The following is a 13498-nucleotide window of genomic DNA, read 5'->3' on the forward strand; positions in this document are numbered from 1 at the left end:
CACTGCAACTACCAACTATTTTCTGGAGCTACCCTGATCAGACCTTAGCACATACCTATCATATAGTGAAAGTAACTAACCAAACTTGTATCCTTTTATTCTGTGAAAGTATCAGTGATAAGATCGTTCTAAATAAATTATTCAGCATATCAGAAGATTCCAGGTTCGAATATTGGCAGGGTCGCCTAGTGAAAGTATCTAAACAAAACTGTATCCTTTTATTCTGTGAAAGTATCAGTGATAAGATTGTTCTAAATTAATTATTCAGCAAACCTGCATCTGACTGCGACTGTAAACTTGTTTCTTGCACTCCTCCATTTTGCCAGAAATGCAACATGTATTTGACTCAGCAATCAAGTTTAAGAGAATAATTCCGTTTGTGCACTGGCATTAAGATGGTACTGGAAAATTAACTTTTGGAAAGTTTACTACTCATTTTTATATTCAGTACAAGCAACAGATTAGGATTATGATTCAAGCTGTTAGATTTAAACACAATGTTGATCTCAACATATATATATATATATATATATATATATATATATATATATATATATATATATATAGTTAAAATTTAAGTCATACACAAAACCTACTGTATTAAACATTTTCATAGCATGTATTACTCTTGTAAAAAATTTTACAAAATGATTGCTGTGTCAAATCTTGGACATACAAATCCTAACTCTGAACATTATCTAACAAAAACCAATTTGAAATGATTATATATCTTCTCTCATTTACGTGCTAAAGTTTGGTCAGGGGCAGCGACCTATCTTACTGCTATCACCTCACGTCTGGTTCCTCCGGGCACCTAACAGCGACTCCACGGTTTTTTTAGTGCGCGCACCCGGCTCTCTTAACCATCAAAGATCCTCCTACTCAAAGATATTATACTTGTTTCACCTTGTTGTTGGCAACTACCGACTATTTTCTGGTGCTACCATGATCAGACCTTAGCATATACCACATATAAGTAACTATGTAATCTGACATGGTTGTCACAATTTGTTGTAATTTAATTTATTTTATTTTTATTTATATTAGTTAATCTACTCCTGTGTACGCCTTGCACTCCAATATTTGATTCCAGAATCTCTGCTTGACCGTGGTGTTATCTAACTGAATTCTTCTAATATCTCCCAGCTTTTTCCAAGTGTATCTCCTCTTCTTGTGATTCTTGAACAGAGTATTCGCTATTCCTGTCCGAAATTTATTGCAGAACTCAAGTAGTTTTTCTCCTCCATCATTCCTAATACCAAGCCCATATTCTCCTGTAACCCCTTCTTCTACTCCTTCCCCTACAAGTTTATTCCGGGCCCCAGCGATTTCGACTTTCCTCACATACTGAATTACCTGTTCAACATCCTCATGTACTTTCTGTATCTCTACATTTTCTGCTTCGGACGTCGGTACGTATACCTGAAATATTATTGTCGGTGTTGGTTTGGTATCGATTCTGGTGAGAACAACCTTATTACCGAACTGTTAACAGTAATTCACTCTTTGCTCTACTTTCCTGTTAATAACGACTTGGGGACGAAGATTTAACATCTATCACAAAGTGTAGTAGAAGATGCGTTCTATTGAGAACTTGCTGATAGAGTATTACACAATAGCAGTATACACTCACAAACGGAAGCAAAATGACACACCGAATTGGGAACATTCTCAAGAAACGAGGGAAAAAAATATCATTCCAAAGCAGTAACTATATACAGAAATTTCTAAAAAAGGAAAGTCAAACTGGTATGTACAAAAAATGGGGTATTTGCCAGATGCAGTGTAATAACCATGATACTCCACACATTAGGTATAATGAACAGAAAAGAGCATGAAAACGTGGCGCTAGTCATTCAACATTTGCTGAACGCCTTCGGTGAGGAAACCACGACCCTACCACAATAGAAAATAGCAACAAACTCCTAAACTTACTAAAAAACTTCCAAATTCAAAAATCAGTACTAGAGAAGAGACATACCATAAGTGACCAGACAAATATCAGCAACCAAATGCAATTTAAATCAATAAAACGGATTGCTGAGAAAAAACAACCCCCCTAGACTCCAGAAAAAGTATCAAAACCTAATCTACCTTAGTCGGAAAATGTAAACATTCGCAGAGCGACAGCAGACCCTCACACCACTACAAAAACGAACAAAAGACGAACGCATCGCCCAACATTCCGCTATTGGCCCAATAATAATTCTTAGAATAATAATCATTCAAATAAATGTTGTTAATTGAATACAAACACACAAAATAGCGAGAGGACAGTGATACTTCTTAACACAGAAACGTGAATATATTTAATGCAGTAAAGTGCTGTGTGTAAAAAACCATCACATACACGTGGAAGAGGAAGAAGGAGAATGAAGTAAAAAAAAAAATAATAAAACCATGAGTAACTGTGTTTAGTAGTAAGTAAACCGTGTCAACAATTCATTATTACAGAAAACAAAATTGTAAGAGAAAGAAAAAACATATTGTGACCACTGAAGATGCATTAGAATAAAACGAAACATGCGTAAAAATTCTAGTACTATAACAGTGTTGTGAGACCATTACAAACAAATAGAATCTTATACGTCCTAGACTCGTTATATATCTCATTTTAATTGAATCTTCAACTCATGCGTGAATTTTCCGCCCTTGTTACGTTCAATATCTCTCTTCAGAGAACGTTTTCACAATTCCGCTAAGTACTATACAGGCAAACCACCTCCGCTAGGACCTTGCCTGTCCGCAGCTCGTGGTCGTGCGGTAGCGTTCTCTCTTCCCACGCCCGGGTTCCCGGGTACGATTCCCGGCGGGGGCAGGGATTTTCTCTGCCTCGTGATGACTGGGTGTTGTGTGCTGTCCTTATGTTAGTTAGGTTTAAGTAGTTCTAAGTTCTAGGGGGCTGATGACCATAGATGTTAAGTCCCATAGTGCTCAGAGCCATTTGAACCATTTTAGGACCTTGCCCAGTACGGTGTTGCGGGACTCCCGCATCGTCCCCTACGCTCCTCGGAGTATGGGACGTCATCATCATCATCATCACTATATATCTGTAATATGTGCGACAAGTTTTACGAAGTCGCGGCTAGGTACAGAAATATGTTAACATTTTTGACTAACTTTCCCGCCGTTTGCAGGAAAGCTTAATGTTTAATTGAGCATTTCTCCGTCAGCATTTAGAGAACATCAGCTAATGTACTATATGACTGGAGATTAATCGCCGCCATTTTCTCGATTGTCCTGCCGGAAAGTACGGCCCTAAAATTAAGCGCGGTTATTCCGCAAGTCGCCGCTCCCTTCATTCTGCAGACATCGACTGTGGCAACGCCCCGATGCAACCCTCGCCGCCGTTGTAACGGTTACCTCTGCGCCTGTTCAGTGTTTTTCTCCTCTCTGCTTTGCCCTCCCCCTCTGGTCCCCCCCACCCCTCCACGCCATCGCCGCTCCACCCCGTCTTCTCGTTACATTTTCTCCCCTGCCTGTATCCCTTTCTTGTGGAAGCTGCGCAATTTTTGCCGTTCTTTAGATTCTTAGTTTTGCTTTATGATCCACACGGCGCTGCGCGGCGGCAGCGCTGAAGCTCCATTTAGCGCCATTGTTTAGGGTGGCCATTGTGGCGGCCCTGGCGGCTGGCGGCCACCCCTGCGGGCGGCTAATGGCAGCAGAATGGCCACAGACGCGATACGGACTCCGTCCCATTCAGCGGCTGCCACGCCGCGCGCCTCGCTGCCACGGGATGATTCCTGGGAACCCCCCAACGTCTGACCTGCTGCTGCCATCGGTACATTTCGAGGAGAAATGCAGTTACAGTGACCCAGACTTGTGGACGGCTATTTTATCCCCACCGTCGTAAAGTGTTTGTATTGCTGTAGCAGGAAGTTTATGCTGGTCATCCAACCAGTCAAGGGATATGTGGACAACCCACCAAAGTAATCCACCACTAGGCACTCCAACTGTTTGTTTCTCTTCCTTGCAACGCTTCGTTATGCCATCAGTGGTTCAACGCCTTTGGCCATGAGTGGTTGGATCGATACAAGGTGTAGCCCACCAACAACTTTCACAGCAGACTATACGTCCTGCCTACATCTACATTTATAGTCCGCAAGCCACCCAACGGTGTGTGGCGGAGGGCACTTTACGTGCCACTGTCATCGCTTCCCTCTCCTGTTCCAGTCGCGTATGGTTCGCGGGAAGAACGACTGTCTGAAAGCCTCCGTGCGCGCTCGAGTCTCTCTAATTTTACATTCGTGATCTCCTCGGGAGTTAGAAGTAGGGGGAAGCAATATATTCGATACCTCATCCAGAAACGCACCCCCTCTAAAACTGGACAGCAAGCTGCACCGCTATGCAGAGCGTCTCTCTTGCAGGGTCTGCCACTTGAGTTTGCTAAACATCTCCGTAACGCTATCAAGCTTACCAAATAACCCTGTGACGAAATACGCCACTCTTCTTTGGATCTTCTCTACCTCCTCTGTCAACCCAACCTGTTACGGATCCCACACTGATAAGCAATACTCAAGTATAGGCCGAACGAGTGTTTCGTAAGCCACCTCCTTTGTTCATGAACTACATTTTCTAAGGACCCTCCCAATGACTCTCAACATGGCACCCGCCTCACCAGCAATTAATTTTGTACGATCATTCCAAATGGCTCTGAGCACTATGGGACTTAACTGTTGTGGTCATTAGTGCCCTAGAACTTAGAACTACTTATACCTAACCAACCTAAGGACACCACACACATCCATGCCCGAGGCAGGATTCGAACCTGCGAACGTAGCGGTCGCGCGATTCCAGACTGTAGCGCCTAGAACCGCGCGGCCACTCCAGCCGGCACGATCATTCCACTTCAAATCGTTCAGTACGCATACTCCCAGATATTTTACGGAAGTACCAGCTACCAGTGTTTGTTCTGCTATCATATAATCATACAATAAAGGATCCTTCTTTCTATGTATTCGCAATACATTACATTTGTCTATGTTAAGGGTCATTTGCCACTCCCTGCAACAAGTGCCTATCCACTGCAGATTTTCCTTCATTTGGCTGCAATTTTCTAATGCTGCAACTTCTCCGTATACTACATTATCATCCGCGAAAAGCCGCATGGAACATCCGACACTACCTAGTAAGTCATTTATATATATTGTGAAAAGCAATGGTCCCATAACACTCCCCTGTGGCACGCCAGAGGTTACTTTAATGTCTGTAGGCGCCTCTCAATTGAGAACATGTTGTGTTCTGTTTGCTAAAAACTCTTCAATCCAGCCACACAGCTGGTCTGATATTCCGTAGGCTCTTACTTTGTTTATCAAGCGACAGTGCGGAACTGTATCGAACGCCTTCCGGAAGTCAAGGAAAATGGCATCTACCTGGGAGCTCGTATCTAATATTTTCTGGGTCTCATGAACAAACAAAGCTAGTTGGGCCTCACAGGATGGCTGTTTCCGGAATACATTTTGATTCCTACAGAGTAGATTCTGGGTTTCCAGAAATGACATGATACGCGAGCAGAAAACATGTTCTAAAACTCTACAACAGATCGATGTCAGAGATATAGGCGTAGTGGCCGCGTGGTTTGAGGCGTCATCTCACGGATTGCGTGGCCTCTCTCGCCGGAGATTCGAATCCTCCCTCGGGCATGGGCATGTGTGCTGTTCTTAGCATAAGTTAGTTTAAGCAGTGTGTAAGTCTAGCGACCGATGACTTCAGCAGTTTTATCCCTTAGGAATTGACACACATTTGAACATTTGACTGTATGTCCATCTAAATGAGTTGAAGGAATGTGACGACATGAACAAAAGGCGTTGGACGTGAGTTTCTCCAGGGGTACATTGTTCTCAAATGACTTACCGGAGTACAGCCTGTCATTTTCAAGGTAAAAACACATTTGAATGGAACAGTCTTGTGCTGAATTTCGCGATAAATTTACGGGAGATGTGGGAGCACGAACAAAAATCCTATACAAATGCCCTTGAAGATCACAAATGGATGAGGAAACCGAACGGAAAGTCACGTGATTACCTTTTGGTGAGTGCGTAATTTTAATTAGTAGGTACACTGCACAAGGGAAGATGAAGAAATTCTTCAAGTGGTATCAGTGTCCGTTTCAGGTAGTTAAAAATGACCTGATGAATGTAAAACTACAACTTGTTGCACACAATACGCTCGTCAATGTCGGGTGTATGGGAACCTTCCCGGTCCCGCCAGGGTCGCTAGTGCCATTTCCGGCACCAGAAAAGGGCGGAGAAGTTAGGAAGGGAGAGGTAACGCAGATGGTAGAGCAGAAAGCGCCTACGCAGTTAACGTACACATTACCTTGCGTTCCGGGAAGGGGGGGGGGGGTAGCAAGACCGATGTAAAACGAATAGTGCATTCAGGAATGGGTTTTGTTTGGTGAGATTCTTACCAAGTCTTGGATCGTAGGGCTATGAGAACTATATGATTAACGAATAAAGGAATGTTTGTGTGTTTTTACCTGGATAATTAATTTGTGGATGAGATTTTTCATTCTTATCGTATGTTAATACACTACTGGCCATTAAAATTGCTACACTAAGAAGAAATGCAGATGATAAACGGGTATTCATTGGACAAATATATTATACTAGAACTGACATGAGATTGCATTTTCACGCAATTTGTGTGCATAGATCCTGAGAAATCAGTACCCAGAACAACCATCTCTGGCCGTTATAACGACCTTGAGACGCCTGGGCATTGAGTCAAACAGAGCTTGGATGGCATTTACAGGTACAGCTGCCCATGCAGTTTCAACACGATACCACAGTTCATCAAGAGTAGTGACTGGCGTATTCTGACGAGACAGTTGCTCGGCCACCATTGACCAGACGTTTTCAATTGGTGAGAGATCTGCTGGACAGAGCAGCAATCTAACATATACTGTATCCAGAAAGACCCGTGCAGGACCTGCAACATGCGGTCGTGCATTATCCTGTTGAGATGTAGTGTTTCGGAGGGATCGAATGAAGGGAAAAGCCACGGGTCGTAACACATCCGAAATGTAGCGTCCACTGTTCAAAATGCCGTCAGTGCGAACAAGAGGTGACTGAGACGTCAACCCCATACCATAACGCCGGGTGATACGTCAGTATCGCGATGACGAATACACGCTTCCAATGTGCGTTCACCGCGATGTCGCCACTCACGGATGCGACCATCATGATGCTCTAAACGGAACCTGGATTCATCCGAAAAAATGACGTTTTGCCATTCGTGTACCCAGGTTCTTCGTTGAGTACACCATCGCAGACGTTCCTGTCTCTGATGCAGCGTCATGCGTAACCGCAGCCATGGTCTCCGAGCTGATAGACCATGCTGCTGCAAACGTCGTCCAACTGTTCGTGCAGATGGTTGTTGCCTTGCAAACGTCTTCACCTGCTGACTCAGGGATCGAGACGTGGCTGCACGATCCGTTACAGACATGCGGATGAGATGCCTGTCATCTCGACTGATAGTGATACCAGGCCGTTGGGATCCAGAACGGCTTTCCGTATTACCCTCCTGAACCCACCGATTCCATGTTCCGCTAACAGTCATTGGATCTCGACCAACGCGAGCAGAAATGTCGCGATACGATAAACTGCAATCGCGATAGGCTACAATCCGACCTTTATCAGAGTCGGAAACGTGATGGTACGCATTTCTCGTGCTTACACGAGGCATCACTCAATGTTTCACCAGGAAAAGCCAGTCAACTGCTGTTTGTGTATGAGAAATCGGTTGGAAACGTTCCTCATGTCAGCACGTTGTAGATGTCGCCACCGGCGCCAACATTGTGTGAATGCTCTGAAAAGCTAATCACTTGCATATCATAGCATATGCTTCCGTCGTTTAAATTTCGCGTCTGTAGCGCGTCATCTTGGTGGTGTAGCAATTTTAATGGCCAGTAGTGTCGTTAGTTGAGGAGGAGAATGTGGGTTGTTTATTTTGTCGTTTTGCGTAAGTTTACAGTAGTTAGGGATGTTTACAAATGTTTAAGTAGGTAAAACATGGGAATGAAGCCCTAGCGAGCAGATAGCATGTAGGGCAGTAATGTAGACACTGAAGCAGTTGAATTTTAGTTTATGTAATGTAACGGTAGTCTCGCGTTTTGCAATCGTAAATTCATTCAGTCAGCAACATTGTAGTTGCTCATTCGCTTTGTTTTGAGAGCAAGCGTATGTTAGTTTGGTGAGCCAGTCAGTCAAGCCATCTGCTTTCGCATTTTCACAACTTATGTATTTAGCTTGGCCTGTGTTCCACTACTAGCATATTTGAAATTTCGTGCATGTTTTCCTACATAAAAGATTTAATCTCGCATTTTGCAAGTGTAAGTTAAGATAGTGTGCATCGCGCTTTTCTTTTCTTCTGAAGAGCCAGATACACAGCTCATTAAGGCACCAGCGACTATTAGTGACACATCAGGAATGTAGCACGTTGCACGTCTAGGTTTATGTCTGCTTTGATCATATTTTAATCTTGCCAGGATGGGTAGGATGTGTGAACGCCGTGTGTGTACGCAGGAGGAGCAGGCCGCAGTTCGTGAATAGCTGAATGCGCTTTATGCTAAAGGCGGTCCTCTTCACGTTGCTTAGGGGCGTAGCGGCAGCTGTGGTCGAGTGGTTCTAGGCGCTTCAGTCAGGAACCGCGCTGCTGCTACGGTCGCAGGTTCGAATCCTGCCTCGAGCATGGATGTGTGTGATGTCCTTAGGTTAGCTAGGTTTAAGTAGTTCTAAGTTCCAGGGGACTGATGACCTCAGGTGTTGAGTCCCATAGTGCTTAGAGACATTTGAACCATTTTTGGTGGTGGAGAACTTGGAGGGGCTGTTTGGGGGAGGAGTCCAGACAGTGAGATCATCTGTCTCATCGGATTAAGGAGGGATGGGGAAGGAAGTCTGCAGTGCCCTTTCAAAGAAACTATCCCGGCATTAGCCTGGAGCGATTTAGGGAAATCACGGAAAACGTAAATGAGGGTGGCCGGACCCGGGGCTGAACCGTCGTCCTCCCGAATGCAAGTCCAGTGTGCCCCACCTCTCTCGGTGTGTAGAACTTGGCGCGTCGCATGGGACACCTCAGGTGTCGCTTGTTTGCCCCACGGGCTGTACTGTCGAGGCATCTCCTAGTGTACTGTAGATCGTGCCTCTCAGCGTAGTGAGTGGCGGTTGTTAACGCGTTCGCTTTACTCGAGGGCCTGTGTGGAGGCTTATCGTTTGGCCTCTCGTGTTCGCCTTGTGAGTGAACAGCAGGGTCCGAGCAGGCACACGGGGGGAAGTGTTTATTAGTTATCGGGAACTCCAGCGTTACGCGCGTTATGGAGTCCCTTGGAGCGATAGCGTCCAGGAATGAAATATGCATTCGGAAGGTCTTCTGTGGGGTCTCAGGCCAGATGTGGAGGCGGTCTTGCCTGCGGCTACGGAGCGTGCAGGGTGCAGTCGTCTGCAAGTTGTACCTCAGGTCGGCAACAACGACGCCTGTCGCAGGGGCTCTGAGACCATCCTTATTTCATACAGGCAGCTAGCGGAAGGGGTAAAGGCTGATGGCCTCGCGCGCAGGGTACAGGAAGAGCTGCATTGTTGCCATAGTTGATGGGGGTCCTTTGGTTTGTAGCCGAGTGCGGAGGGTCTCAACCAAAAGCTTCGTCGACTCTATGACGCTCCTGCCAATAGATTTCTAGATCTGTGTTGTTGGACGAGGAGTTGTAGAACTCCCTGGCACATCAGTGGTGTACCAGACGAAGGAAGCAAATACTCGGGCATCGGAGTATAATCAGTGTATTTGTGGAGTGCAAATGGCTTTCTTTTTTGTCTAGGCGGTAGTTTCACGCACTCTGACGCGCACTCACCAGCTGCTACTCAGAAAGCGAAGTCGGGCCGCGTTCATCTTAAAGACACTTCGACTGCGAAAATTTTGTTAGTAAATTGTCGAAGTAATCCTAACAAAGTTCCCGAATTTACTGTCTTCACGATAGTTATCGTTCTCAAATTATTCTTGGAACCGAGAGATGTCTGAAACCTGAAATAGAAAGCTCTGAGATTTAGCGAATAATGTAACATATATAGGGAAGACTGATTAGACGCCCTCGGAGGGGGAATTTTCATTGAAGTTGACAGAAATATTGTCTCTATAGACGTCGAAGTTGAGTGTGACATTGAACTTAACTGGTCTCATACATCAAGTCTAGGTGAAAGCTAGTTAATCGTTGGATATTCTTGCGGACCACCCGATTCCGTTTTCCTTTGTGACAGTTCCAGAGCCATTCAAAGAAAGTCTACTGTCAGAAGCGTGTAAATACCTAAATGGCTCAAATGGCTCTAAGCAAAATGGGACTTAACATCTGAGGTCATCAGTCCCCTAGACTTAGAACTACTTAAACCTAACACAAATCCAAGCCCGAAGCAGGATTTGAACCTGCGACCGTAGTAGTAGCGCGGTTCCAGACTGAAGCGCCTAGAACCGCTCGGCCACAGCCGCCGGCTAAATACGTAATTCATGTAATACTAACTGGAGACGGATTTAACCTACTAAGTATACACTAGGACGTCTATGGATTCATTGCGAGGTTACAAACAGAAAAACTTGCGCAGTACTTTTGAACACGTTTTCCGAAAACTGTCTTGAGCAACTAATTCTGCGGCCAACACGCAGTGCATCTGCACACAGGCGACGTCAGTATAGACATGAGGTTTATTGGTAACGATGCCATTATAGTAACTGTGGTCACGAAAGTTAATAAATCAGTGCAGAAGGCCAGGTTGGTGTTTATGCTAGAAAGAGCAGATAAGCAGTTGTTACCATCTCAGAGAGTTGGCGTCACATAGTTCCAGTAAGATGGACGTAGAGGGATTATGGGCAGAGTTTGAACAGATTGTAAGTCGTGGTCTGGCGAACTATGTGCCTAGTAAGTGGAAGGATCCACGATGGTTTAACAATTAATTTCGGAAAATGCTGAGGAAGCGGAGGCTGTCGCACTCTCGGATCACTATAGAACGCACAAATGACGACAGGCAAAGGTTAGTAGAGATCCATGTGTCTGTGGAAAGATCCATGTGCGAACCACACGACAACTATCAGCGTCGTACCATAGCAAAATATCTGGCAGAGAATACGAGAAGATTCTGGACCTACGCAAAATCACTAAGCAGGCCTAAGGCTCCATCCGGTCATTCGTTGACCAGTCTGGTGTGGCAGTTGAAGATAGCAAAACGAAAGCCGTAGTTTTAAATTTCGAGTTTAAGTAGTTTTTCACTTAGGAAAATCGTACAAACATACCGTCATTCGACCATCACACAGGCTGCCGTGTGGATGATACAGTAGTAAGCATCCCTGGCGTAGAGAAACAACTGAAAGAGTTGAAACTTAATTAGTCGCCCTGTCCGGAAGAAATCCCAGTTCGGTTTCACAAAGGGTATTCTAGGGCATTGGTGTCTTACTAAGCTTGCATTTATCACGAGTCCCCTGCCCAGCACGAAGTCCCACGCGAGTGGAAAGAATGCAGGTAGCTCCTTTATTAAGGAAGGGTAACAGAACGGACCCGCGAAATTACAAACTGAAGTCCCTAACGTCAGTTTTCTGCAGAACCCTTGAACGTATTCTCAATTCGAGTACAATAAATTTTCTTAAGTACAAGAAGCTTCTCTGCACGAACCTGCACGGTTTTAAAAGGAATCTCCCATGCGAAACGCAGCCTGCCCTTTCGTCACATGATATATCGCGAGCTGTGGACGAAGAGCAACAGGCAGATTCGGTATTTCTAGATTTGTGGGAAGCATTTGACACGGTGTCCCAACACAGACTGTTAACGAAATTACGAGAATAACGAACAGTCTCCCAGATATGTGTATGGCTCGAAGATACCTTAAATAACAGAATACAGTATGTTGTCCTCGACGGAGAGCGACTGTAGCAGGCTACAAGAACACAGCCGTGGCGGCTCCAGTTCATTTTATCTCTATCTTCCCGGTGGCTTCTTTCACTGCTGACATCATAGGCGGCTCGAATTTAACTTGCAGTTTTCATAGATGATCGCCGGCTTAGAGAGATTTAAATGGGCAGCTGAGGAGATAGCGGGCGGGAGGGGCTCAGCATGTCACCTGTGGGTTTTAGCTCTCGGTTGTTCGTTAGTCTTTTAGTTCGTTAGTTCTGTCTGTGCCAAGATCGACTTGCCACAGCTTCGGGTAGTGGAAAACACGTTGCTGTGTCGACGGTGTCCTCCTAAAGCCTTCAGTGGATTTACACTTCATTGTTTATCCATATTGTGCCGACCTTGACGCTTGCAGTTTTTCCCTCATCATCGTTTCCGTGTATGCTAGGACCATTACTAGAACATTTTTCTGTCAGTATTGCTCACACTCTGATATCTGTGCCTTTGGTGATGGTGCCTTGTGGATCACTGCAACATTTAATTTATTGCGATTAATCTTGACAGTAACCGTTTTGTACCTTTCCTTTTATTTCATTGGTGAAAGGTTTAGGTGTAAATTAGTGACTGTCCCTGTGTTGGCGATAAAGTGTACAACTGAGACCTTTACTTGCTGTGGATAATCAAGGCCATAATCCTTGCAGCAACTTCAAATTCGTTTGTGGCAGTTTACTGTTTGAGCTTTTATATTTAATGAAGTGCCGGCCGGAGTGGCCGTGCGGTTCTAGGCGCTACAGTCTGGAACCGCGAGACTGCTACGGTCGCAGGTTCGAATCCTGCCTCGGGCATGGATGTGTGTGATGTCCTTAGGTTAGTTAGGTTTGAGTAGTTTTAAGTTCTAGGGGACTGATGACCTCAGAAGTTGAGTCCCATAGTGCTCAGAGCCATTTGAACCATTTAATGAAGCCGTTAACTGAGTTTTATTAATCTGGTCTTGAGCCATCTGTCATAATTCCTGTTTACTGAGTTTGAAATTTTTTTTACGTATTGTAAGATTTGTAATTTTAGCTTTTAATTATTTTAAGGGAAATTCCCTGTATTATCATGTCTGTTTTTAAACTACCTTCAAGATGGTTGTCAAGCCTGAGGTCTGATTCGAAGAAACACTGTTCGTAGTGCCTAGTCATTAAGTGTTCACTTGGAGCGGAAAGCTTAATCAATCATTTGTTCTATCTGTTTGATTCAGGTAGGCACATGGCCGTGCAATTTTGGTGTAAAGTTTATATAAATTGTTTGGGGAGACGTTTATTATATTTTTATACTCACTTACCTGTAATTTAAGATGTATTTCCTTTAGGTAGTTTTTTTTAGAGTACGTGTTGCCACCCTATCCTATGATGGAGTCCGCAGCTCGTGGTCTCGCGGTCGCGTTCTCGCTTCCCGAGCACGGAGTCCCGGGTCTGATTCCCGGCGGGGCCAGGGATTTTCACCTGCCTCGGGATGACTGGGTGTTTGTGTTGTCCTCATCATTTCATCATCATTCATGGAAGTGGCGAGATTGGGCTGAGCAAAGGTTTGGAATTTGTATGGGCGCTGATAACCGCGCAGTTGAGCGCCCCACAAACCAAACGTCATCAT

This window comes from Schistocerca piceifrons, chromosome 2 (assembly GCF_021461385.2).
Source record: "Schistocerca piceifrons isolate TAMUIC-IGC-003096 chromosome 2, iqSchPice1.1, whole genome shotgun sequence".
In the NCBI taxonomy this organism is placed as follows: Eukaryota; Metazoa; Arthropoda; class Insecta; order Orthoptera; family Acrididae; genus Schistocerca; species Schistocerca piceifrons.